The sequence below is a fragment of the Cynocephalus volans genome, chromosome 4, assembly GCF_027409185.1.
Source record: "Cynocephalus volans isolate mCynVol1 chromosome 4, mCynVol1.pri, whole genome shotgun sequence".
Taxonomy (NCBI): domain Eukaryota; kingdom Metazoa; phylum Chordata; class Mammalia; order Dermoptera; family Cynocephalidae; genus Cynocephalus; species Cynocephalus volans.
In genome coordinates this window covers 52916676-52943832 of record NC_084463.1, presented here as the reverse complement: position 1 = coordinate 52943832, position 27157 = coordinate 52916676, and the positions used below count along the sequence as shown (strand labels likewise).

General features: G+C 37.6%; 1 protein-coding gene across 1 annotated transcript in view; it reads left to right on the top strand.

Moving 5' to 3' along the window:
* LOC134374859 (zinc finger protein 420-like) overlaps positions 1–25115 on the top strand; it is an 87297-nt gene extending 62182 nt beyond the window's left edge. The window contains exon 3 of the transcript XR_010023369.1: positions 24975–25115. The gene's annotated coding sequence lies outside the window, so the exon portion shown is untranslated. The remainder of the gene's footprint in view (positions 1–24974) is intronic.
* Positions 25116–27157: the final 2042 nt, after the last annotated feature.

Here is a 27157-nt window from a genome sequence, read left to right as displayed (position 1 = left end):
GTGCCTCACCTCTGCTGAGAAGCTATTTGAAAATCTACACCTCCCAGTTTCCCCATGCCTCAGAGCATACCACGTGGATGTGCTAATTTAGACACTAATTCCACGTTTCACCATCTGTAGAGACTATATTTGTGGCCCTCCAATAGGGTTAAATTTTGTCATTTACCTTCAATTCTGATCCCCTGTCTCACCTACTCAAAACAGTTTTTGCTGAGTTAAACCCTAGAAATGTGCAATGGGTCATTCTTCTTAAAAAAAAATATATATATATATACACATATGTATATATATGTGTATATATATATATGTGTGTATATATATATATATGTATACTTATATATTTATATATATATTCTTAAAACGTGTATATGTTTATATATATGTATAAATATATATATTTATATATATAATGTTATTGAAACCTGTCACCAAAGGAGGAATCATTAGCAATATGTAGTAACATAATTTAGTACTTACTCCAGATATAATTCCTTTACACACAATAATTCAAAGGTGAAAGAATCATTTGTGTTTGTACTAAGTACATTCATTTCTATAGGTGGAATGGCTCAATTTGGGCTTCCAGATGTTTAGAGAGCCAAACAATAGGAGGCCAGTGTAGATTGGGATATTTGACTCCTCAATTATCCATACATAATAGGTGTAAAACAGATCATTAGAGTAATTATTGAGCTACTCCCCTCACTACATCAAAGGATCAAGCATCATTTACCAGGTTAATTATATAATTCTGGATTTGCTTCCTTTGGCAGATCTCTTGAACAAAGAATGTAGCCACTAATGAATAAATGATAAGAAATCTTATCTGCTACCCCAGGAAGGTTTGAGGTCTCCACTGGAAAGGCTGCTGCTGCACAATAGCATATTAACATTTCTAGCCAGGGTAGTCTCAGATAATAGAATTGTTCTCAATTATGTATTATTAACTAAGGAAGGCGATGTCTTTATTATTGCTAACCCTGCATGATGTACCTGAATAAACTCTGAGGAAACTGAGACTCAGTTGCATAAAATAAGAGAGCAAGCCACATGACTACCATAAGCCTCACCTAGTTCTCCATTATCATTTTCATCTATGTAATTAAATGTCTTTTACTGTCGGTTCATGGCTTAAAAGCATCATTCAACCTAGAATGTTCACAAAGTTGGCATCTTTCCTTTATTTCTTCCTTTTTAAACTATGTACTTGTTATCTATTAAAGCTCTGCAGAAATGCAACTACTGACAAAATAATGTTTGCCCAGTGCTCTGAGACAACAACCAATACCTACAAAAGAGATAAACATAATGCCTAGGTAACCCAGGCACAAAAGCACCTTTTTCTGGCCTCCTTGTTGCTCAAATGTAATTAAAACATCTTGACATGCACTTGCAGTTGTTCATGACCTTCCCTGATATTAGGTCACATCCAGTGACTCGAACATGTTCATTGTAGCAAAAAGGGACACACAAAATCTGACACTGGACTATTTTAGCAGTGATCTTTTCAAAGATCTTGATCAAAAAGGGGAAATGTAAAAATTCATGAAATCAATTTCTGTAAGAACAAGACAAAATAAAGGCAGGAAAGGCACAAGGAAGGAAGGTTTATGCTTGCTTGACTGAGGTAAGAATTGTGTTGAAGGACCTTCTAAAAACCCATCAAAAATCCCTTCACCTTTTTATGTGTGCCCTAGTTTATACAAAACAGTTTCTGTAACAAAGTTTGTCATTAGGCATTATTTGCCATCACAGTAACTCAGTTAAGATCCTCCAAAAACAACCTGTCAAGTAATGGCATCTCACAAAATGAACTGATGACAAATCTGACCCTAAGTCTCTAAAACCAACGAACTCTATTTCTAAGCAGCTTATGTGAACTTCTCCCTTTATGCCAATAGAAGCTTTCTCTTTGCCTTCTATCACTGAATGCATTTGTGGCTTGCCATGGGATGCACTCCAGATTTTAATCCAATTTTATATTCACAAAGAAGTTAACACATCTGAAGGTATTTTTCTCTACTTTTTTCTTTACTCAGTGAACAGAGGAAATGTACATTAACTGAAAAAATGCCATATATGACAAGTCCAAGCCTAGGACCATCTTAAGAAGTGAAAATTTAAAACCTTTCCAGCCAGTAAAATTGGGGAAGAAATTTCTAACAGGAGGTATTGGGCAAGAAAAAGAAATGAAAGGGAAACAAATAGAAAAAAATACTCTTTGCCTTTCACATAGAAAAATCTAATGGCTCCAGAAAAATACAAACAAAAACAAAAAACCACAGAGAACTCAAAAACATTTAGTGTAGTTGCAGAATATAAAACCAACGTAGCAAAACCAGTCGTGTTTACACACTATCTGAAACAAATTAATAAGACGATCACAATTCCAACAGCATACAAGAAAATTAAGAGTGAATTTAATAAAGGGTGTGGATAATGTGTGCAGTGAAAATTGTAAGCATTGATGAAAAAAGTGACACAAATATTGGAAAGATATCCCATGTTCATGGATTGGAATACTCAATTTTATTAAATGGTTTATACTAGCTGAAGCAATCTACCAATTCAATGCAATGACAAAATATTAATGTCATTCTTTACATAAGTATAAAACAAAATTTCAAACATGTATAGAATCACAAAAGACTACAAACAGTAAAGAATCATCTTGAGCAAAAAAAAGCTAGAGGAATAACTATCTAATCTCCAAATATACTGCCGAGTTTAGTAATCAAAAGAGCATGTTACTGGCAAAAAAAAATGACACATTGATCAATGAATTAGAATAAATAACCCATAAGTATACCCACACATCTACAGTCAACTGATTGATAACAAAAGTGCCATGAACACACAAAGAGGAAAGGCCAGTCTGTTTAGTAAATGATGTGATAACTCTCAGTTCAAATGTTTTTTTAAAAAATCAGGCTCTTATCTCAACTTTTGTATAAGAACCTAGTCAAAGTAAACTATGACTTAAACATATTCTAAAAATTGAAATCTGCTACAAGAAAAACTAATGAGAGTGGTCCACGATATTGGTCTGAACAATGATTTTTAGGCTATCACTCCAAAAGCACATAGTGAAAATAGAAGAGTGAGATTGCATACATCTGAGAATTTTCTGCATACCAAAAGAAACCATCAACAGATGAAAGTGCTGGTATCCACACCCTCACAGTGTGTGTCCAAACTCAATATTTGACAAATGAAGGCTGTCCCACTAGACAGATTTCTCTGGTTTTTAAAGTGAATATGGAGATGAGGGGGTGAGGAAGGGTGCTGGTATACTTTTTGGTTTCTTCTCCACATTATCTCAACTTTATTGTTCCTGCCTGATACAGTGGTCACAGAACCAGGGTTAGAGCTGCAAGTGCTGGAATCAGAAATTATTTCAAAGGAAGAAACTTATTTTAACTTTAAATCTTTGTGTCATAATTCCTAAGGACTTGATAAAGTCGGTTGTATTCTGAAAATACTGATAAAACTGGTGTTAACAGAAAATGCAACTGTATTGCCAGTTGGTAAAACAGCCCACTGAATCTACCTATGTCAACATATCCTGCATTAATGGGAATGGACTGGTGGAGGGGGTGGGTATTTGTTAGACTAAAACCAATGCCTGCGATGTGGAGCAATACAGTGGACAAACCTAATGCTCCATCCAATGTTAAATGTGTTTGGGTATAAATGAAGAAAAAGAGAAATTGCAGCTAAAAGTGAGAGAATTGATAAATAAAATATGTAATGGGAGAAATTCAGTATTACGTCAACATCATAAAAGAGACTCAGACCAAAAGATGGTATTGATTTTCAGCTTAATTATATGAAATGACTGAGAGGGTGAAACCATATATTGCTGAGACTACTCCTGCTTTTGGAACCTGACAAGATACAACCGAAGACTGAAACCTGAGTAGCCACCCCCTGTAAGTCTGAAGATTGAGTTCTATCACCAATGGACAATGATGTAACTAATCATGCCTATGTAATGAAACATCCCTAAGAATCCCTAAGGATTGGGTTCTAGAAACTTCAGGGCTGGTGAACACATCAAAATGCTGGGAGGGTGACACAACCAGGGAGAGCATAGAGGCTCAGAGACTCATTTATAGCAAAGTCAATGAAAGTGTGGATTTGCCTGGGACCCCCTAAAAAAATGAGATTATATAATGATCAAAAGCTAAACTCGCCAGAAATACATATGCACAAAACAGGAAAGATTTTTTAAAAAGGGAGAGAGAGCTATTGAAATACTAGGTTTCAATAACCTACATAGAATAATGAATAGAATCAGACAAAACAACAACAAGTAAAAAATGGGTGTGAACAACAGTATTGAGCCATTTGGACCCTAACATTCATATACAGAACATACCCTACAACAACAGTAGAACTCAAATTTATTAAGTGTTCATAGAACATTTTTTAAGAAAAAACACATGTTAGGATGGAAAGCAACACTTAAATTTAAAAATATCAAAATCATAGAATAAACTTTTCCAATCACAATCCATCACAAATAAAAAGCTTGAAAATCCACCTATATGTAAAAATGTAAAAGCACAAACTGTTAGATAAAAAAGATGATATCAGAAGAGAAATCAGAAAGTATCTTGACAGTAAGAGAAACAATCAGCATTGTGAAAGGACAGTAATATGGAATGGGTAGAAGATATTTGCAAATTGTGTATTTGATAAAAGAATAATGACAAAAATATAAAAACAACAACAAAAAAAACTTTTATAGGTCAACAGCAAAAAGGAAACAAAGCAAAACCCTCAAAAGAAAAGAAAAAACCCAATGTGGCTAAATTTTTGAGAATAGACATTTTTTTTCCTTGTAGTCTCCCTTACATAGTCATACACATACATACATACATACATACATACATACATACATACATACATAAATACATACATACATACATATATATATATATTTTTTAAGGTCACCAATTATATGTAAATATAGCAATTTAGAGGTCCAGCTGGCAGTCTCAGTTCCAAATCACCATCATGTGTAAAATCAAGGCTTCATCTTTCATCCCTTATGAGTACATTAAAATCCAAGGTGGTAGGTTACTAAGATGGGAAAATATTCCCAGGGCAACTGCAAGTTCACTGTTACCTAACTACTCTGGTTTCCAGAGTCCTATTTTCGTGGGGCCCTGGCTTTTTTTCCCTGAATTTACTGTGAAAGCAGCTATGCATTTTTAAAAAACTTTTTATTATACATACAGCTGGGGTACAATGTTGATTTTCAATAATCGTGTAGATTGTGTGGTGGTTAGATCAGTATAGTTAGCTTATTCATCATTACAATACACGATCATTCTTTGTGTCTGTTGGCCAATTCCTCATCGGTAGGGGGTCTAATGAGCAGATATGCATTTAAAAGGTATGTTTGTTATATGTTTTTCAGTATTCCTAGGCATTTTATCATGAGAATTTCCAGGACATCTAATCTGCCAGGTTGCCCAAACTAATATTTGTAAATCATATCTCCATGTCTTTTTTAAAAAAATTTTATTTTGTCGATATACATTGTGGTTGATTATTGTTGCCCCTTACCAAAACCTCCGTCCCTCCTCCCTCTCCTCCCTCCCCCCCAACAATGTCCTTTCTGTTTGCTTGTCGTATCAACTTCAAATAATTGTAGTTGTTATATCTTCTTCCCCCCCTCCACGGTTGTGTGTGTGTGTGTGTGTGTGTGTGTGTGTGTGTGTGTGTGTGTGTGAATTTATATATTAATTTTTAGCTCCCACCAATAAGTGAGAACATGTGGTATTTCTCTTTCTGTGCCTGACTCGTTTCCCTTAATATAATTCTCTCAAGGTCCATCCATGTTGTTGCAAATGGCAGTATTTCATTCGTTTTTATAGCTGAGTAGTATTCCATTGTGTAGATGTACCACATTTTCCGTATCCACTCATCCGATGATGGACATTTGGGCTGCTTCCAACTCTTGGCTATTGTAAAGAGTGCTGCAATGAACATTGGGGAACAGGTATACCTTCGACTTGATGATTTCCATTCCTCTGGGTATATTCCCAGCAGTGGGCTAGCTGGGTCATATGGTAGATCTATCTGCAATTGTTTGAGGAACCTCCATACCATTTTCCATAGAGGCTGCACCATTTTACAGTCCCACCAACAACGTATGAGAGTTCCTTTTTCTCCGCAACCTTGCCAGCATTTATCGTTCAGAGTCTTTTGGATTTTAGCCATCCTAACTGGAGTTAGATGGTATCTCAGTGTGGATTTGATTTGGATTTCCCAGATGCTGAGTAATGTTGAGCATTTTTTCATATGTCTGTTGGCCATTTGTATATCTTCCTTAGAGAAATGCCTCCTTAGCTCTTTTGCCCATTTTTTAATTGTGTTGCTTCTTTTTTTCTTGTAAAGTTGTTTGAGTTCCTCCTATATTCTGGATATTAATCCTTTGTCAGATGTATATTTTGCAAATATTTTCTCCCACTCTGTTGGTTGTCTTTTAACTCTGATAATTGTTTCTTTTGCTGTGCAGAAGCTCTTTAGTTTGATATAATCCCATTTGCTTATTTTTCCTTTGGTTCCCCGTGCTTTGGGGGTCGTATTCATGAAGTCTGTGTCCAGTCCTATTTCCTGAAGTGTTTCTCCTATGTTTTCTTTAAGAAGTTTTATTGTTTCAGGGTGTATATTTAAATCCTTAATCCATTTTGAGTTGATTTTAGTATATGGTGTGAGGTACGGGTCTAGTTTCATTCTCCTGCATATGGATATCCAGTTACCCCAGCACCATTTGCTGAAGAGGCAGTCCCTTCCCCAGTGAATAGGCTTGGTGCCTTTGTCAAAGATCAGATTGCAGTAAGTTTGTGGTTTGATTTCTGGATTCTCTATTCTATTCCATTGATCAGTGTGTCTGTTTTTATGCCAGTACCATACTGTTTTGGTTATTATAGCTTTGTAGTATAGCTTAAAGTCAGGTAGTGTTATGCCTCCAGCTTTATTTTTTTTACTCAGCATTGCTTTGGCTATGTGTGGTCTTTTATTATTCCATATAAATGTCTGGATACTTCTTTCCATTTCTGAGAAAAATGTCTTTGGAATTTTGATGGGGATTGCATTGAATTTGTATATCACTTTGGGCAGTTTGGACATTTTCATTATGTTGATTCTTCCAATCCAAGAACATGGGATATCTTTCCATCTTCTTGTATCCTCTCTAATTTCACTAGGCAGTGATTTGTAGTTCTCATTATAGAGATTTTTCACATCCTTCGTTATTTCAATTCCTAAGTATTTTATTGTTTTGGTGGCTATTGTAAATGGGCAGGCTTTTTTGTTTTCTCGTTCTGCATGTTCACTATTGGAGAAAAGAAATGCTACTGATTTTTTTTGTGTTGATTTTGTATCCTGCTACTCTACTGAAATCATTTATCAATTCCAAGGTTTTTTTGTAGAGGTTTTCACCTTTCGATATATAGGATCTTGTCATCTGCAAACAGGGACAGTTTGACTTCATCTTTTCCAATCTGGATGCCCTTTATTTCCTTCTCTTCTCTGATTGCTCTGGCTAGTACATCCAACACTATGTTGCATAGGAGTGGTGAGAGTGGGCATCCTTGTCTAGTTCCTGTTCTTAAAGGAAAAGCTTTCAGCTTTTCCCCATTCAGGATGATATTGGCAGTGGGTTTGTAATATATGGCTTTAATTATGTTGAATTACTTTCCATCTGTACCTAACTTATAGATGGTTTTTGTCATGAATGAGTGCTGAATTTTATCAAATGCTTTTTCAGCATCTATAGAGATGATCATATGGTCCTTGTGTTTGAGTTTATTAATATGGTGTATCACATTTATTGATTTGCGTATGTTAACAACCTTGCATCCCTGGGATGAATCCCACTTGATCGTGGTGAATAATTTTACGTATGTGTTGCTGTATTCCATTTGCTAGTATTTTAGTGAGGATTTTTGCATCTATATTCATCAAGGATATCGGCCTGTAGTTTTCTTTTTTGGTTATATCTTTACCTGGTTTTGGTATCAGGATGACGTTTGCTTCATAGATTGAGTTTGAGAGATTTGCGTCCGTTTCGATCTTTTGGAATAGTTTGTAAAGAATTGGTGTCAATTCCTCTTTGAATGTTTGGTAAAATTCTGCTGTAAATCCATCTGGTCCTGGGCTTTTCTTTGTTGGGAGCCTTCTGATAACACCTTCAATCTCCTTTATTGTTAGTGGTCTGTTCAAATTTTCTACGTCTTCATGGTTCAGTCTTGGGAGCTTGTGTGTGTCCAGAAATTTATCCATTTCCTCCAGATTTTCAAATTTCTTGGCGTATAGTTGTTTAAAGTAGTCTCGAATGATTCCTTGTATTTCAGATGAATCAGTTGTAATATCGCCTTTTTCATTTCTAATTTTTGTTATTTGAATCTTCTCTCTTCTTTTTTTTGTTAACCATGCTAATGGTTTGTGAATTTTATTTATCTTTTCAAAAAACCACCTTTTTGATTCATTGATCTTTTGTATTGTTTCTTGTGTTTCAATTTCATTAAGTTCTTCTCTGATCTTAATGATTTCTTTCCATCTGCTAACTTTAGGTTTGGATTGTTCTTGTTTTTCTAGTTCTTTAAGGTGAAGTGTTAGGTTGTTCACTTGCCATCTTTCCATTCTTCTGAGGTGAGCATTTCATGCAATAACTTTCCCCCTTAATACTGCTTTTGCAGTATCCCACAGGTTTTGGTATGATGTATCATTGTTTTCATTAGTTTCAATAATTTTTTTGATTTCCTGCTTGATTTCTTTGTAGACCCATATGTCATTAAGTAGAATGCTGTTTAATTTCCATATGTTTGTATAGTTTCCAGAGTTTCATTTGTTATTAATTTCTAGTTTTAATCCATTGTGGTCTGAGAAAATACGTGGGATAATTCCAATTTTTTTGAATTTCTTGAGACTTGATTTGTGACCTTATATGTGATCTATACTGGAGAATGATCCATGTGCTGATGAGAAGAGTGTATATTCTGAGGTTGTTGGATGGAATGTTCTATAGCTATCTGCCAATTCCAATTGGTCTAGAGTATTGTTTAGATCTTGTGTTTCTCTGCTGATTCTTTGCCTAGATGATCTGTCTAATATTGACAGTGGGGTGTTCAAGTTCCCTGCTATTATGGTATTAGTATCTATTTCCTTCTTTAGGTCTAATATAGTTTGTTTTATAAATCTGGCTGCTCCACCATTGGGTGCGTACATATTTATGATTGTTATGTGTTCTTAATGGATCAGTCCTTTTATCATTAAGTAGTGTCCCTCATTGTCTCTTTTTATGGTTTTTAGTTTAAAGTCTATTTTGTCAGATATAAGAATACTACTCCAGCTTGTTTTTCTTTTCTGTTTGCATGGTAAATCTTTTTTCATCCTTTCGCTCTTAGTCTATTTGTATCTTTAGGGGTGAGGTGGGTGTCTTGTAGGCAGCATATAGTTGGGTCCTCCTTTTTAATCCAGTCAGCCAGTCTGTGTCTTTTGATTGGGGAATTTAAGCCTTTTACATTAAGAGTTGTTATTGAAAGGTGTTGATTTATTCCTAGCATTTTATTGATTGTTTGGTTGTCTTAGGTGTCTTTTGTTCTTTGCTTTCTGATTTACTGTTTGGTTTCTGTGTTCCTTAGTTTGTAGATAGCGTTTTTGTTTGTTTGTTTTCTCTTCATGAATGCCATTTTTATTACACTTGTGAGTTTTGATTTTTCTTGGGTTTTTATGTCAGTGGTACCATAAAAACCAGGAACCAAACCCAGTACTCCCTTGAGGATTTCTTGTAAGGGTGGTTGTATGGTGGTGAACTCCCGCAGTTTTTGTTTGTCTGAGAAGTATACTATTTGCCCTTCATTTCAGAAGGGTAGCGTTGCAGGGTAGAGTATTCTTGGCTGGCAATCTTTGTCTTTTAGTATTTTGAATATATCATCCCATTCCTTTCTAGCTTTTAGGGTTTGTGATGAAAAGTCTGATGTTAGCCTGATTGGGGCTCCCTTATAGGTGATTTGACACTTCTCTCTTGAAGCTTTTAAGATTCTCTCTTTGTCTCTGAGTTTTGCCAATTTGACTATAACATGTCTTGGAGAAGGCCTTTATGGGTTGAATACATTTGGAGATCGTTGAGCTTCGTGGATCTGAAGATCTGTGATTTTTCCTATACCTGGGAAGTTTTCTGCCACTATTTTGTTGAACATGTTTTCAATGCAATCTTCATTTTCCTCCCCTTCTGGAATACCCATGACTTGGATATTTGAGAGCTCATGGTTGTCTGATATCTCTCTCAGATTTTCTTCAATGCCTTTGATTCTTTTTTCTTTTTTTTTTTGTCTGCTTGTGGTATTTCAAACAGCCCATCTTCAAGTTCAGAGGTTCTCTCTTCAACTTCGACAAGCCTGCTGGTTAAACTCTCCGTTGTGTTTTTTATTTCATTGAATAACTTCTTCAGTTCAGCAAGTTCTGCTACATTTTTTTTCAAGACTTTGATTTTCTTGTACATTTCCTCTTTCAGATCCTGTATACTTTTCCTCATTTCATCATGATGTCTAGCTGAGTTTTCTTGTATCTCATTCAGTTTCCTTAGAATTATCACTCGAAATTCCTTGTCAGTCATTTGAAGGGCTTCTTGTTCTATAGGATCTAGAGTTTGAGATTTATTAACTTTTGGTGGTGTATTTTCTTGATGTTTTGTATTTCTGGTATCTTTTTTTTTATGTTTACTCATTGTGGCAGGGGGTTTCACAGTCCACCAGTTTGAGACTATTGACTAACTAAGATGTTGCTGTGGTTGCAAATTGGGTATGGCTACCTCTGTGACTGCTCAGGTGGCCTCTAGTGCCTTGTGTGTGTGTATGCCTCAGGTCTTGGGCCTCTCCGGGGGCCACCTCTTTGGTCAGCTTGGACTGTGTGCTGGGCTGCTGGATCACGGGGCGGTACCGCAGGGTGTGTGGTCTCTGCTGAGCTTCCACTTCCTGTGCAGGACTTCTCCCTGTTCTGTGCGCTCTGGCCCGGGTTGCTGGATCACACAGTGGTGGCCCCACAGGGTGTTGGTTTCTGTCAAGTCTCCTCCTTCCTAGCCAGACGTCTCCCCACTTTGTGCGCACTAGGCTGGGCTGCTGGATCTCGCAGTGGCAGCCCACAGGGTGTGTGTTTTCTGCTAAGTCTCCACCTCCCTAGCTGGACGTTTCCCAACTCTGTGCACACTGGGCTGGGCTGGGATATGTCTACTGCAACCCTCGTCTATCAGCCAGATCTTCAAGACCCTGCTCGGCACTGCCTCGCCCAGGAAGTCTACCAGGTTTCTGCTAGGTGCAGACGACCGGTTGCTCTTGGTGCCTTTGTAGCACTGTGTAGATCTTTCTTGGGACTTATCCCCTTCCTCCTGTTATCGCGGTTATTTGTGTACTTGCCTTATCTCCCACACCAGAGCGTGAGCTCCTTGGGGGAGGAGCCCGCAGCACACGGTTCACCTTTGGATCCCCCCGGCATGGACCGGCTCCAGTGCCCGCCCGCAGTTAGCTCTCCAGCTGGTTCAAGCAAACTCCGGAATGCTCTGACCACACTATTCCTAACCAGAAATCGGTTAGGTGTTTTTCCGAACTGGTGGCTGCAGAGATGGTATCTGCTTCCCGGTAAGAGGAAGTTTACCGGGGGCCGGAGACCAGGATGCAGTGGAGTGACAATCAGCCCAGCCTGTACTTCCTTGCCCTCCTGACACTTGCCAGGGATGCCCCACACCACCAGCCCTGCCAGAGATCTGTGGAGGGAGCCAGAGGGGAGGCCGGCCCACAGGCCCCGGGAAGCCCCATGCTGGGGCAAGCAAGTGGGAAGGCTCAGTGAGGAGCTGAACCTCCTCAGTGAGGATGACAGGCCTGGCCAAGCCCGGCTGGAGGCACCACCACCTGAGAAAATGGAGGCAGGCCCGGGGCTGGTGAATGGCCCGTTGGGGCAGGCGGACCCCGGCTGGGCATCAGCCCCCCTAGCAGGGCCAGGCTGGGGGTCACTCATGGGGCTGGGCCAGGCTGGGCGGCTCTCTCTCTGCCTCTACTTCGTCGCCATCCCCGTCCTCAGCTGCCACCGCCTCAGGTTGCTCACTCGGTCCGGCAGCATGGCTCAGGCACTCCCAGGAATCTTCTTTTATGCTGGCCTGAAACCTCGAATCCTGAATAGGGCAGCTGGCCGCTGCAGCTAAGAAACAGTTCTTTTCCTGCTCCACACTTCAAAGCTGTTGTCTGTAAATGACGCAGCCTCTCTTGCCAAGGGCAAAGTGGCGGTCAGCCCCCACGACTGGCCACCAGCAGCGGTCCTCCCTTAAGAGTCAGCAAGAGGAAGGTCTACAAGTTTCCCGGTTGCCTGAGGCCCAGTGGCCGCCTTTTCCACCTCAGCTACTCAGCGCCATCTGCCGCAGCCAGCACCATCTTAGGATCCTCAAGTTTTCTACCTTACTTTTTCCATTTTTTAAAATTTTCTTTAATGTTTTAAAAAATATTCAGGGGCCAGCCCATGGCTCACTTGGGAGAGTGTGGTGCTGATAACACCAAGTCAAGGTTTAAGATCCCCTTATCAGTCATCTGAGGGGGCAGCACCACCTTGCCCAACTGCGCCGGCTGTCACAGTGGTGGTGGTTGAGAATAGACATTTCTAAAAAGAAAAAAAGCAATACATACAAAGGGCCAACATATATCTCAAAATGTTCTCAGCATCACTAATTGCCAGGAAAATGAATATCAAAAACAAAATGAGATATTACCTGAAGCCTATTATGATGACAATTATCAAATAGACAGTAGATAACTAGTGTTGGTGAGTCTGTGGAGAAAAGAGAATGCTTGTACACTTATAGTGAGAATGTTTATTGGTAAAGACACTACAAATAATAGCATGAAGTTACTTCAAAAATTAGAAATGTAAGTACCATATAATCTAGCAATTTTCCTTCTGGATATATCTCCAAAGGAATCAATATTAGGATCTCAAAGAGCTGTCAGCATTATTTACAAAGGCCAATAATTGGTAACAAACTAAATGGCCACCCACAGATGAGTAGATAACACGTGGCATATACAGGCAGAGGAATATTATTCAGCCTTAAAAATAAAGAAAATTCATGCTATTTCCGACAAGATGGTTGTAACTGAAGGGCATTATGCTTAGTGACACAAGCCAGAAATAGAGGATGTACTACATAATCCCACTAAACTGAAAACAATAAAATTACACTTTTTGTGGACCAAAAAATCTTAAAACAGATGGAAATAAAAATACATGAGGAAACTCAAAGAATGCAGAGAAAGCCGTGCTAAGAGAAAAACTTCCATTAAAAATAGAAAGATCTGAAATCAACGATGTAACATTAGACATCAAAAAACTAGAAAACAGGAAGAAACTTGTGAAAAACCAAGCAGAAAAATGATTAGAACATAGATAAACAACAGGGGGAAAAAAGCAAAATGATTAGGAAAAAAATGATTAGGAAAAAAAAGCAAAATCAAACCAACAATGCTGAATTGGTTTTAGAAAAAAATCAATAAAATTGACAAATTCTTAGCTACATTAACATAGAAAAGAAAGAAAAAGAGACTGAAATAGTAAAATAATAAATGAAATAGGTGACATTACATCTCATGCTACAGAAATAAAAATGATTATAAAAAAATATGAGTTCTCTCAAAATTGAATAACCTAGATAAAACTGATAAATTCTTAGAAACGAATAAGCTGTCATTCTGAATCATAGAGAAATAAGAAATATAAACAAAACTGTAATGAGGATGGAGGTCAAACCAGTAATCAAAAGCCTCACCACAAGGAAAATCCCAGGCTTGGGTGACTTCACTGGAGAATTCTACCCAACATTTCAAGAAGAATTAACTCCAATCCTCCTTACAGTATTTAAAAGAATTAAAAAGAAAGGAACACTCCCAAACTCATTCTGCCAGGCAACGTTACACTGATAACCAAAAGCTCAAAATATACCTTTAATAATTGTTTATTTTTTGTCTTAACAGTTGATTGACAGCAGGTGGCTTACTCAGTTAGCAAGGTATACTTTAATTGGTACATTGAGAATTGGAAGAACATGAATCTTTTGTTTAGGAACAGGATGTCTCATCCAACTCATGAGCCCCCACTTCAAGGCTGTGAATATTTTTAGAGATCTGCTTGTGTGTAGACAAGATATTATTTCTCCCTTTTTTGATCGAACCACTCCTCATGGAATATTGATGATCTATTTTCTGATTGAAAATATCGTACTTTTCTTTGTATTGATCCCTCAGTGCTGGAAAAGCTCATTCAGCTTGTCATCTTCTTAGCTGGGGTGTGTGTGGGGGTGTGTGGGATGGGATGAAACAGCAGTCTGGCCAAATGACAGCAACACGAAGTATGGTCAGGAACTTAGAAGATCCATTCTATTTTTTACCCAATATTTCCCACTGTATTTTGGTATAAAGGGGAAATACTTATTAAACTAATTTATGTAAATAAACATGTTGGCATAAAAGTCATGCAGATACTCACAAACAGTTTTGGGTTTTGTAGGAACCAAATAGGTTTTTAAAAACCCTAATATTTCCATCTTTCTTCATAAAGATATATTTTACCAAATTGCTGTAAATTATGGACAAATTAAGAGAGAAAATTTCCTTAAATCAGAAAAACAAAACATTTGAGTGAAGAACCAACAATGGAAGGTACAAAACATTGCCTGTATTATTTAACTTTATGTAATTAATCTTTGCTTTGATTGACCTTAATTAGCAGTTTTTTAAAACCCATTAGATTTGTTATTACAGTACGGGAAAAGTTTCATTTTGTCTATTGATCTTGAAGTAATTTGAAATTTATGTTTAAAAGTACTTGTTATAGTATTTTAGATGATTCTGACTGTAGATGCCTTTAGAGAAAAATCAGAACTTCTTTAAGTCTTACTAAGCGCAGATCATTACATCAAAAGAACTATGTTGTAATATAGAGAAATTTTAATTCTACATCTGTATATTTTTAATGTCAAAGTTCAATCTTTAGAAAGATGTAGAAATAATTCCCTTGTAATTATATCCAAGTTTATAACACAAAATTCTTCAGAAACCATTATTATGACTTAGACATTTTCATACCACGCTTTGGACATTCTATTTTGCCCTATACTTCCTCTTTCATAAACAGTCAGTCATTTTAAGGACAAAAACTTGTTACAAAAGCTCTATCCTCAGACAAAATAGATTCTCTTTTCTTTTTAACCTTCCTAACCAGAACTATATCTTCATATCCCTAGCTTTCTTCACATCTCTGTCTTCTCCTACATACTGATTCCTTTCTCATCAAAAACGTATCTTATTTTTATACAGATCTCTACAGAACTACACATTCTAATTAGACTTTTAACTTTTAATAACCACAATTTTTAGTGAAAACCTAGGAAGCAAGAAATTTTGAATGGTCTGCCATATATGAACATTTTATATATGAAACTTTGTCCCATTTTTAAAGTTCAGCATATGATTTAAACAATGCCAACAAAACAAAACAAGCAAACAAAACAAAACAACCAAAGTGACACACCCACAAAAAGCAGAACAAAAATACTAGGTAGAAATATCTTACTCATCAGATGGTACAAACAAATGTCTAAAAGCTCAAAAGATAAGGAAAAGAACTTCCAAAACAGCAAGTCCAACAACTATTTCCCTTGCCAGGAGCTTCCAACAAATGGCTAAAAACCCAAATGATGAGAAAAGGGAGTTTCCAGCATGAGCACCAGAGCAAGTTTCTTCAAATTCCAAGACACAATATACAACATAATACATGCACATGTGTGTAAACATGCCTAAACACATATTCATACAGTTGTGAGATAGTAATACAAACTCACTAATTCATAACATAGAGTTGAACCCAAATCATACTTCATACAAAATGGCACCTTTTTACATGGCTAAACTATTTCTTCCTATACATAATTCCAATACAGGCTGTGGAACACACCTTAGGTATAGCAATTTTCATAGTGGTCTGAATCAGACATTTTTGTTTTTTTTATCTTTCAGTTTCAAGTGAGTTTTGGGTTAAATTCTCAAACATCACACTTAGCTAGGACTGGCTGAATTGTATAAGAAAAATAAAATCCACAAGTAGTCTTAATTCTTTTCTAATGAGTTTCTCTTGTTTCTCATCTTGGCTGGATTGCCGTTAACAGTGAGTTTCTGGTTAATGCTTGAAGAACTCTGTACACCGGCAGACAAATTCTGCCCAGAGACTCAATAAATTGTAATGATCTCTATTTCTCTAGCTAACAGAAATTCAGAAAAAAAAAAATTTCTTTTTGGTCATCAGATCCTTGCTCACCCAAATGCACAACTTATTCAAATCCAAACAGATAAAGCTCAAAACAAACTCCTCCAAGGAGAAAGCTGGTTATTAGTCCCTGAGAAATTTCTCATGCCCAAATCATACCTTTAATAATTTTTAAAAACTGCAGAACAGTCATTTCTCACACCCCAGTATCTTTTTTATTTCTTACAAATATTCATTAATTACAAAGCTGATTGTCCCCCCTCCTGCCCATGATGTGGGTCGCTCATTCATACTGGGGGCATACCCATTACCAGAATTTACTTTTATACCCTTTGTTCCCTTCTAATTATCCCCCAACCTCTCTCCCCAGCTCCCTCTCCTCTCAACTTCAATTTGTAGCCCAAGGAATATTCCCTCCCTTTGTTGGATCATGGCACTACTGTGGTCTTTCTTTCCTGCATTCTTTCTCTCTTAGCTCCCACATATGAGTGAGCTCATGTGGTATTTATCCCTCTGTCACACCCCAGTATTACCTTTTACCAGCAACCAGTGTTGAAAGAGAAGTACCAGTGGGACTACCCAGCTCAGAACATTTCAATACCTTAAATGCTGCTTTCCATCACCGACAAAATGGTGGAAAATCAGTGGATTACTCTGCTGCTAGAAGGTCAAGTTAACAAAATCCCATCCTCAGGAGTCACCTACCAAAGGCAGCTGACACCCGCAGTTGGACCCAGACTCACTTCCACAGAAGTAGGAGAGCTAAGCCACCCAGGAAACACTTCTTCTGTCTTGGTTTACCAAAATCTATTATTGGGGGCACTCAGCTACTGGATGGGTGCTTCCCAAACATCTTTGACCAAACCTAAGTCTGCTGCCTGCCTCCAAACAAAAACAAAGAACTGAAAACCCAAATGGTGTTGAAAATGGAAGTCAACTCTTACTCAGGAAGAGCAGTGACCTGAGGAGAGATGTTAGGTTAACATATGTGTCTGGTAAAACTGAGGGAGCATTGTCATACAAAAGCCATCTGAAAGACTCAGATTTACTGAGAGATATTTAAAGAGAGGATTGAGGGAATGGAATGTGGGAAATGAAAAGCAGGTGGGAGGGAGACATGAGCTGTGCTGACCCCACACAAGAAACTTGGTACATGGTTTTGCCATGTCTCTTTCCAGTTTCTGTTCTCCTCCTTGACACCATCCTAGGGTCCTGCAGGATCTTGATTTGGCTTGGGGTAGCATCGACACAGCTTTACTGATGTCATCCTTGCATTCTCAGATTCTGCATAGTGCATGTCTGGTGGCAAGTTTGCAGCTCCACACTAACTGGAAAACATCTTTACATTTATGTAGATAATGTCATCTTGCCCATAACCAGGCTTCAAAACAGCAATACTGTGGGAAAAGATGAAACTCAGAAAAATGCCTGCTAAGAAAAAAAAACTGTCTTTTAAGTATGCCTAGAGCCCAAGAGATTTTTGCTCCCAACATGGCTTCACCCCTTCTCACTCTAAAAGAACTACCCCATTGCCACCATGGTAGAGAACCACATGGAAAGACCAAGAACTGGTATGCTCTTTGACAGCCCCCATGAATCTCCAGATGCACCTGCTGCAAACCACCAGTGAGCCTTCTTGAACATAAGCCCAGTTGTGCTTTGACATGATCTTTCTCAGCTGCTACCCTACTTAGTGGCTGGAGGTAAGCCACCCTACAAGATTTTCCAAGTCAGATAATCAAAAATGGTAATAATTACTTATAATCTTCCATCTCTTGGGTGTGGATTTTTAAGCAGAATAAGTAACTGAAACAAAATTTGGTATCTGGAAATGGGATGCTGCAGTAATAAATAGCTACAACACGAGGCATTGGCTATGAGACTGGGCCTCAAAGGAGACTTTAGTGCAAACTAGAAGTCTGTCAAGACACCTGAAGGGGAACTGAAGGGCAGTGAGAAAAATCTTATTGGAAACTGAAGAAAAAGGTATATAGATGTGAGTTTAGTAATATTCCAGTCATGACATCAGTGAGTCCATTTGGAGAAGCTGATTTCAGTGGAATTATTTATGAACTTTGAGACCCACAAAGAAATTAAGAGAAATCAAGTTGCTCCCCACAATGAACAATACCAGGAAACTGATAGTCTTTAAGGATACTCTGTGTATAGCTTCCCCTTGCACATGAACAAAAATGCCCCATTTTACTATGATTAAAGACTTCTTTCTTAAACTAACCAATGGGGCCACCGCGGTGCTCGCGCTGCCGGTTCGGATCCTATATAAGGATGGCCGGTGCGCTCACCAAGCCAAGGGTTGCGATCACCTTACCGGTCACAAAAAAGACAAAAAAAAAAAACAAAAACAACTAACCAATGAAATAATCTGGCAGATTTCTTCTGTAATCTTAATAAATTTCCATAAATGTAATCCCCCTGGCACCTCTTGAATGATACAGTGCCTCAGTGCCGGGTTGTAATCCCTCTTCCTGCTTAGATGTTTTTTTCTTTTCTCTCTAACCTGTTGATCTTCTCTTCTTAGTATTAACATGGATAATGTGCTGGAGGATAACTGGCAACACTACTGCCTGCAATAACATTAAAACTTGAAAGGTCCTCTCACTATCTCAGGGATGTGTTTAAGGAGATTTCTGGGAAGAAAACACAAAGTGCTATGTGGTCTTCTTTGCCTTTGAGACAATATGAGAGGAGAGAGATGAACTATAGAAAAATGTTCAACTTTCAAAGACAATTTAGAAAATCTATAAAGGAAACAGGATTTATTTAGCTAACAAATACTCTAGTGCACTTTTATTAATCTGGTACAACCTGTGACAAGTGATTTTTTTTGAGCATCAATGCTTTTGACGGTATCTTAAGCTAGTTGGCCAATGATAGCATATGGGTTTCAAATTACATCTTTGTTGACATACACTTCTGCACTAGGTATTAAGAGTCCCAATATTCTTTGAACAACGTGAACATTATATCTTGCTAATGTAGCACATTTGAACTTTAATAGATAATGAGAAAAATGGTGGACCTGTAGAAATTTTTTTTCACTTTAAAAAAAATTGGTTATGAATATTCATGAGCTGATTTTCACCCCTTTTGCCCATGAAGTGAGGGCCAGATTCACACTGGCAGCATATCCATTACCACAAATTGCATTTGTACCCCGTGTCCCCTACCCGATTTTACCCAGCCTCCCTCTTTCACCCCCGTTCCCCCCAACTTTGTAGCCCAGGGAATGTTCTCTCCCTCTGCATGTCCAGTACACTACTGTGGTCTTTCTCTCCTTCATTCTTTCTCTCTTAGCTCCCACATATGAGGGAGCACATGCGGTATTTATCCCTCTGTGCTTTGCTTATTTCAATCAACATAAGTTTCTCCATGCACATACATGTTGTTGCAAATGGGAGAATTTCATTCTTTTTATGGCAGAGTAGAATTCCATGGTGTATACATACCACAGTTTTCTTATCCAATCATCCATTGATGGACTTTTAGTTCTTTCCGTGTCTTGGCTATTGTAAACAGAGTTGCAATGAACATGAAAGTGCAGATATTCCTTTGACATGATGATTTCCATTCCTGTGGGTATATACCCAGGAGTTGGATTGCTGGATCATATGAAAGATCTATCTGTAGTAGTTTGAGAAACCTCCATACTGTTTTCCATAGTGGTTGTACTAATTTACAGTCCCACCAACAGTGTAGGAGTGTTCAATTCTATCCACTACCTCACCAGCATTTGTTATTCACTGTCTTTATTATAGCCAGTCTGACTGGGGTGAGGTGGTATCTGAATGTATTTTTAATTTGCATTTCCCTGATGACTAGTGATGTTGAGAATTTTTCATGTACATGTTGGCCATTTGTATGTCTTCCTTTGAAAAATGTCTTATGTAAGAATTAAAAGGATATGATGTGTCCTAATAGGCATACCCTTTCTTTTGGCAACTATAAAGACATTGATAAGCCCAACCTCGAATTAGGGAATTTTTACCAATGCAACATACAAAAATGTGCTTTGAAGGGGCACATGTAGTTTCTTAGAGGGTGTTTTCATTAAATGATTGCTTCAAGGGAAGGTTTGATAACACTAAATTAAACTATGGATCTTATCCTTTACTTTCTTTCTAAATCCATTTACATAATAACGTACTGAATGAAGTAGTTGGTATAATAAGTATTTGTTGTTCAATTTCTTAATACATATTTCTAATGAGAATAAAATTGGGCTGGCTTAGGTGTGAGGATTGGTTTAAAAGTCGGGCCTGGGGAAACAAGGCATATAGTTTGAAATGGATTGAAGCCTGACACAGAAGTATTGTGGTTTTTCTTGCATATAAGAGGTAACATAAGGTACATCTGTAAAATTAGTGGCAGGTAACTCTAGTGGCATATATTAGTCATAAAAAGACCTAGTAATAATGTGACATATCCAGCAATCAGTCAAATTTCCTCCGTCAGCTACACACTGAGTTAGTCAGACTGATGTATTGTCTTGCCATGCCAAAGACTGGGGGATAAAAACCTGAGGATACAAAATTAAGTGGGGGGTCTTTTTAAGGTTTTATCAAGGTGATGAGTCCCATAGTCTGGCAAAGACCTAAGAGTACAAATATTCCCAAGTTAACCCCCAAATTCTAAAAACTACAAGGGCTTACATTTACATGAAACAAAATATGTAGGAGACATAAAATTTCTAAAAGTACAAAAATAGCAATTATAAAATATGTGTAATTACTTATTAAATCTAAGTTCTTAAAGAGACATGGTTGAGAATTTGGAGATAAGCAGTATACCCAGATTTCATTTGCTTGTTCTGGTTAAAAGAGAGGTATTTTTTTTCTGAGTTATCTTTATCAGAACATCCCCAGTGATGGAAGGAGTCCACTCAGGTGAACTTGCCTTTTTGAAATAAGAAACATGAGTCCATGAGTTAATGCCTTTAAGTTTAGCTGCTCCCAAATAGTTATCCATACCTGACATAATCCCTTCCAATGTGGATGGAGGGAATTATTTATTTGATATTACTTTGAATAAATAAAGTCTCCAGGCTCTAAGTCATCATGTTTTTGATCTTTGTCTCTTGAGAATGCACAGACTTCCTGACTAACTTAATGTTTCTTTTAGTAAAATTTATTAGGCTTTGCCAGCAAAGTAAAAAGCCCCCTTTTAGCATACAAGAGCCCCTTTCTGCTTGTTCTAAGTGCATGAAGCTTCCACTCATTATCTCGAAAGGAGACAATTGATTTGTCCAAAACAGGGAGAAAAATAAATTAAGCAATATCAGTTGTATTAGTCTGTTTGTGTTGCTTATAACAAAATACCTGAAACTGGGTGATTTATAAAGAAAAATGACATTTATTGCTTAGTTTCTGAGGCTGGGAAGTCCAAAGTCCATCTGGTGGAGACACCTTGACCCAGGGGTCTCACTTTGCAAAATGGTTTAAGCAGAGAGAGCAAGAGAGAGACAGACTCTCTTCTTCTTTTAAAGCCCTCAGAGCCACACCCCTGACCACCATTTTTAACCCATTCACTACTAACTGGTCCTACAATCCAATCACCTCTTCAAGACTCCACCTTTCAATTACCATAATAGGATTTCCCAACCTCCCAACAGTCACAGAGGGGTTAAGTTTCTAATACATAAAACTTGGGGGACACATTTCAAGCTTCAGGGAGTTTTAGAAAATTCAGTCCATTACACCAGTGGAAGAGTATTTGGCCAAAGAAGATTACATGGTTATGGTATTCATTTGTAAGCACCAAATCTTACCTGTTAATATTGGCTCTGTATATCAAACAGTAGAATGAAGACATTAGAATGGGATGAAAAATACAGACAAAAGTACAGAACTTGACACTAGATGAGATTAGAGCTGAACAAATAAAATAAAAAGGATTTCAGAGGAATATCTCTTTTTGGTGAATGTTTGAGAAGGAGGTTAAAATATGTGCCCTCCAAGTTGAGAATGTACATTGAGACTGAAGAAGAAAGCAGGTAGGTCCATTTGGTAATCAGACATATTTATGAATCAGGTTGACTTACAGACAAGGAAGCTGGATGCAGTGAAGAATCAGACATCAGCAGAAAGGCCCTCTCTACTCTGCATGCTACACAATGTTTATATAGCAAAAGTCCCTGTTACTAGGAATAATGACAAAGAAACATTATAAGAAAAATAAGGTGAATACCATTCACCAGGTGTCTTGTAATGCATGAGGTGGAGGGTGAGGGGGGTGTCTTGTGATGTGTATGCTAAGAACACTGATGCCACCTCCTGGAATAAATTACTCAGTCCCAGAAACCTATGATCTCTTTATATTGGCCCTAAGGTTAAGGTGTAACTGGTCTGTGAAGGGAAGAAATGTGTATAAGCCGTCAACGGGGCAAGTTGGGCACAAAATGGCATTGGTCTTATTTACTCTCTGACAGTGAGTTGGGTTCACTGGCTGAATGACAGTGATAGCATAAGTAAGGAAAGAAAGAATGTGATTTTCCTTTTTGATTTTTTGATTTGTTGAGCTTTATATGACTTTTGGATAGATACAAAGAAGCATCCAACAGAGAGTTCAATCTAAGGTCTAATGTCTGGAGAAAATATGCAAGATATAGACAAATAAGAGTGCAAACCAGAGAGGACTACATCAGCCAAGGAGAATTGCAAAGTGAAAAGATTGGGTGCAGGATGAAGCTCTTGGTTGAGCTATAATAAGAAGTAAAAGAGAAAAAAAACTGAGAAACAAACAAAAAATCATCAAAGAGGCAATGACATAAACAAAGAGAGAAGAATTTCCAGGAGCAGATCATAGACAGTGTTTCCCAATATAGCAGAAGATTCAAGTTAGGCAAAGACTAGAAAATAATATTTAGATTTAATATTGTTTAGGGTATTTGGGAGCTTTTGAAAAACTGAGCTAAGATTACATTGAATGGGTTAAAATTTAAATAAATTAGCTCTGGGAATATTTGCCAGAAAATATAACTTTGAACAGTGTGCTGTACAACGTGCATGTAGAGATGAAATGAGAGAAATGTGTGGAGAGTTACTTAAAGACCTGTGGTCAGCTCAGTCCTCCAAACACTCCAGGTTTTATCTGAATCAAGTACAGGCTTTCAAAAGCTGTCTGGGAGCACAGTATTTTAACATCCCCAGAAAACCTTTAAGGTGAGTTTTGACGTAGTACTAGGTAGCTGTGTCCACCTGTCTACATTGAAAATGTTTATTTCCAGGCTGGTAGTGAAAAGCTTTCCACTACCATTGTCTATATGATCAATGAAGACAGTGTTTCAGATTTTGGTGTCAGCAAGTCTTGATTTCCCATGAGACTTGAGCATACTGTCTTTTCAGATTCCATCCTAATCATGTATTAATTATGTGTGTCTTTTGGTGAGGACATCAGAAGACCAGAGACAAATTTATACTCAACTTATGTGACTCCGGGGTTTCATAACCTGCCTATACATGCATGCCAACTTTCCCTTATTCATGCACATTTCTCTGAAGCTGAGTTTTAATTATTTCTAATTTTTTCTTTTTTCAATTTATTGACCCCATAAAGCTTATTAGATATAATGTAAGCAAAACAACATAAGTAATAATTTAACAAATAACTAATTAAAATTTATTCATTTGTTGTTGCTCTTGGACACAACTGAAGATAAACCCACAAGTGAATTATTAGTACAGACTAGACACAACTTATTTTTGAGTTAATAAGACATGGATTTCCTAGTGATTTAGCAATAGTTACTGTTCTCTAAAGGAATAATTAAATCATTTAAACTAGATCGTGTAAACTCAATGAACTAAATCATTTAAACTAGAGGAAGCAACATTACATCTGCACTAAACTTAATGTTATAAAAATGCACTTTGGCTGTATGATCTATTTTCCTGCTAATATGGGATAGGACAAGGGATTCCATATGAGTGTTTCCTCTACAGCACCTCTAGCTTTTATAGACCTAAATTTTCTGGAAGATATGAACTTGAAATTCAACATTTTTCATCCAATATTATGTAGGAAAAAACATAAACATGTATATTTCTTCTGGTGCACTCTTCCAGCAATTGTTCCAAATGACAAGCCTCCAGGTATCCACAGCCTTATATGGTCTCCTCTGTCAATATCTTGAACTTTGTCATTGGACTTACTTTGGCCAAAAGGACATCAGTAAATGTGATGCAAACATAGGTTTAAAAATTTCTTGCCACTGGGGCTTGTCTTCTTGGACACTGTCATAGTTGGATGAAAACAGGACTATCCTGTTGGAGACACAAGGGGTGGCCAAGAGCCACCACAAACCACAGGACATGTTAGTGAATCCATCTTGAACCAACCAGCCTTAGTCAAAACACAAGGTGCCTACAGCCTCATCTGTAATCCGGGCAGCACCAATACAGGAATTTACCAATTTAGCTCAACCCTAATGTTGATTTTTAAAAATGATGAAATTAAGAAATTCTTCAAAAGCCAGTATATTGTTGATTTCTTTCCTTTTTGATTTCCTTTTTCTCTTTTCTTTCTTTCTTTCTTTCTTTCTTTCTTTCTTTCTTTCTTTCTTTCTTTCTTTCTTTCTTTCTTTCTTTCTTTCTTTTTTTTTTTTTGGTGGCTGGTCAAATTTTTTGTGACTTTTCACACAGCAAAGGCTGATACATCTAAGCACCTGCAAGTCAACGTCTTTAACCAGTTAAAGGGTGAGAGAGACACTCTTCAATTCCATGCCAAATACAAAAAGCAGAACTTTACAACAACATGTATAAGTTCTGAAAAGCACAATAAAAGTCAATGACAGAATGTTGGTGTGGTCGAAGCAACAAAAATAAAACAAAAGCAATTTCCTTGAGATCAGGAGACTATGTTTTAAGCTTCTTACATCACAACTTAATTCTATTAATTATATACATGCACTATACTGTGTTTTATTTAGCTTTTATTGGTTTTGAGAAGTGTGATGAGGTCTGATATTCCCATTTCAAACAATGTAAAATAGGATTATTGTTATTTTTCTGCACAATTTATGATTTTATAGACAGATTACTGACATTTGGGAAAAACACTTGTGTTATTGACCCTTTAAGTTCACATAATTTCCAGAAAGTGTTCCAATTAAAAAGGGATAGGGGTGTATAAAATTAAGCATTTTAAAGCAATATGTGTTCTAAGTTGACTCAGTGTCACAAAAACTATTTCAAAAAGAAGCAAACATTGGTTTTCAGCTAATTGTGGCACAATGGGTAGCACTAATCAAAAGCAGAAACACCTCAGAATAGATGGAACATAAGACTATCTCTTGATGCCAAGTGGAGTGGTAGACTAAGCTTTAGAGAGCTCAGGATCTGGAAATAATGAGGGGAGACAAAAATGAAAGTGCATTTAGAGATCACTGTGGAGAGATGCTCTCAGGTTTGACAGGGTATCCATGCACCCCAATCTACACCTTCCAGACAAGTCCAATAAGTACCATTTCCTAGGCTTTTGCATAACGTTCTCAGCCTAACTCACCTCTTCCTTTTTAAAATTGCTTCAAACCTTCTAATAGCACCCAGTCATTGATACCTTTCAGAAATGTAGTGGAGTCAACTCGTGTTCATGGTAGGCAGTAGGATCAATACTTGCTTAGTATATGGAAAGCTAACTTCTTCCCCTTTTTGGAACTCTTTTGCCCTTGGTCTAAAGTAGCAGTGAGAGGGTTCAGGCCATATGAGTGTTCTTTCATGTGAGATATCTTTTCCCAGGGCCATCCTCCTTCAACTTCATAACACCTCTGAATTAGTCTGTTTTAGTTGCTTACAACAAAATACATGGAACTGGGTACATTGTAGGAAAATGAAATATTTATTCCTTATGGTATAAGAGGCTGGGAAGTCAAAGTCCAGGGAACACATCTGATGAGGTTCTTCTTTGGTGGTGACTTTACAGCAATCCAGGGGTATCACATGACAGAAAAAGGCAGAGCAGAAAAATAGAAAGACTCTCAAGGGCTCTTCTTTTGAAGCCCTCAGAACCAAGCCTATGTCCGCAATTAAACCATCAACTTAATCACCTCTTCAAGGCCCCTCCTTTCAATTATCATAACAGGATTTTCCACTCTCTTAACAGTCACAGTGGGGGCCAAGTTTCCAATCCCTGGAACTTTGGGGGACAAAATGTGAGCATCAATGAGTTTGAGGGGGAGGACATTCAATCCACAGCACCCTCCTTTTCTCCAAAACAAAAGAAACAGAGTATCATCAAGTACCCCAATCTCTCACCTAGAAATCACTGTCCTAGGAAGCTAGGTCTTGTATAATCTTCTGTCAATTCAAACCATGTATGCCAGGCAGGCTGCGCAGTACAGGAGGGGACCAGAAACTTTATTTCCTGAAGAGTCACCAAGAAACTCCACAAATGCAACTGCCACAGAGTAACATTCAGCCGGCACACACTTCACAATTATTTCTGTGGGATACAGTGGGCAATTCCACTAGTATTGTCAATACACTCAATTTACAGATGGGTAACTGAATGTTATAGAGGCTAGCAACATTGCCCAGATCCTTCAGTGTCGGTTGTCATGTGAATTTACACAACAGACCTCTGATATCCATTCTGTCTGCAAACCCTTTGCCTCATTCATTTGTTGTGCTTCAGGAGCCAGTTTTTATACACCTAGAGAAACAGACCTGCTGTCCTGTCAGCACTATCTTCTAAGAAAGATAGTCTCTTCTAATGAAGATATCTTGTACTATCTTCTAATAAAGCAGTCAGTGAAAGCATAGCCCCATCACTTCTTTCCCAGGACTGGATCTGTGGATCCCATGCTAGGACTGTTCCATGTCCATGG